Below are 2,285 nucleotides of genomic sequence, written 5' to 3'. Positions count from 1 at the left end.
GCTCTTTCAGAGCAAAGAAGGCCCCTAGGCTGGGGGAGTTCATGCAAACCCTAGCTGAATTAAATATGCCTTCCTCGGTTATGGGTAATGCTACCAACAGAGATGTACTGTTACGACTCAAGGAGAACCCTGATATGATGGTTCCTGAACTATATATGAAACCTGCCAAGACCAAAGAACTCCTTCTTCATAAAAAAACATAAATTATTACCCAGTTACTGGTGGCTGATTGTGTATAAAAACATATCTTCAATAAAATAATACTTTTTAAAAATGAAAATAAAAGACTGCAGGTATTTTGATTTTAAGGTTTACTTTTTTATTTAGAAGCAGCATGACATTCATGGTAGGAAATACAACCCTGGGGAGTATGAAATGGGTTTTGAAAATGTCTACACAAGACTTGTTTTTTATTTTTTACAAATTTCAGTACCATTTCATCACTTTGCAATAAATCTTCAGAATACATTTCTAAAATATTTTCAAAAGGTTGCCCTTTATAGCGATGATGTAAAAAAAAAAACACACAGTGATAGCCACAGGCCTCAGACAATGGGTGCTGTAACTGTCTGTTATGATTATAATATGGCCTTACAGTGTTTATTTAAAAAGTTCATAATGCTGTTAGGAAAGAATAAACTATCCGGTGGTTTTCCGTAAGAATCAAAAAATTCTCCTGTCCCATCCCATAGAGGGCCACCCAGTGTTCACCCAATAGGTTGTGTGAGTATTTGTTCACAAAAATTCCCACGGGTTTCCTTGGTATTTCTAAACCTGTTAACCAATCACTAGGCAATACATCTAAAAAAGATTTTGCAACACAGGAGTCCTTTAAAATACGGAAGATCTGTACGGTGTCGTGACATTTCCATCCCTAGAGATGAACATGTCAGGGTTAACACAGGTGCTAAAGCAGTTCCCCGAGGCAAGAAACCAGAGGAATGTAGAACCTCGGAGGCTGTTGAAGACGGGGCTGCCTATTCTGAGGAGAATGAACCTAATCCTGACCTAGAACCCATTCTAGAGCCAGAGCCTGTTAGGAGAGTAAGTTCCCTTAGGAAGTTCAATCAGTTCCCTAACAGCAATATTCCCAGTGAACTGAGAGGGAGCCAGAAAGCACTCAAACCTGTGTCCCAGCCACATAAGCTAGGGAGTGGCTTTAACTCCTTAAAACAGCTCTCAAAGACTGTGAAGCAGGCAACCCAGGAGGACCTGGCAGGGTTCTTCTGGCCAGGCAAAGGCAAGGCACAAGCCAGGAGCCCATGGAATGGGAAAGTTCTACACCCTAGGAGACTACAGAGCTAGAGGCTCTAGGAAGAAGTTTAAAAGTGTTTCCTTTGTTTTGTTTTCTGGTTTGAAGCTGAGTGAAGCTGCCAGGATATTGCCTTGAACTTATGATTACTTACCTGGGACAAAGCTTAAGTTTGTTCACTGGACTACAAACTGGCTACTATGAAATGTTTGTTGAGGAGGAAAAGCCAGTGGAATAGTTTTTGTTTTTTGTTTCTTTGATGAAATTAAACCTACTGCAATAGTCTGAGAACCTGTTGGCTTATTATTAGTAGTATTGTGGAGCCAGAGAACTATATTACTGTGTAGGGTCTGCCCCTTTGGGAGCTACCTGTCGGCGGACCTCTGCAGTTTCCTTGCGGGCCAACTGGTGACAGTGTTCATGTTCAAGAATGGTCAAAAAGAACATTCCTTCTATGATTAACTTCTAACACGTTGTCAAAAACCCCATACACAATCATGTTCACAGTGTGAGGTAAAGCTCTGGCAAAACGTATTTCAACCCGCAGGTTATCGGTTTTGATCAGTGAGTAGTGGTCAGCGCACTCCTGGTCCAGTGATAGGTCAAAGGCTAGCAGCATATAACCTTTGTAAAACTCCTGATGATCAACCAGGAAAGCATTGTCTTTCAGATGTTTACCGATTGCTTGAATAAGTTGCATATATTCTCTAACACTATTTCCATTTTCAAAGTCGGGTTGTAGAGGTTTTCCGGATACTTGTCCACCATTCATATATAGCGCCGCAAAATTAATATCGTAATGTTTAAAATTGAAAGGGTTTTTAGTATAATTACCACTGAAAGCATCATTGTCCACAAAGCCCAACATGATGAGCTTTGGCAACTGCCCCCAAAAGAGATTTTCCTGAGTAGTCACACGTGCGTCAGCAGGTATTCTAAACACCTTCAACCCCACATGATCTATCGCATACTTGGCATTAGCTTTCAGAAGAGATTCAGCATGTCCCAAGCACATTCCAAGGGCCACTTTAAC

Source organism: Geotrypetes seraphini, chromosome 12 (assembly GCF_902459505.1).
Source record: "Geotrypetes seraphini chromosome 12, aGeoSer1.1, whole genome shotgun sequence".
NCBI classification, from domain to species: Eukaryota; Metazoa; Chordata; class Amphibia; order Gymnophiona; family Dermophiidae; genus Geotrypetes; species Geotrypetes seraphini.
This window is presented reverse-complemented; position numbering follows the sequence as displayed.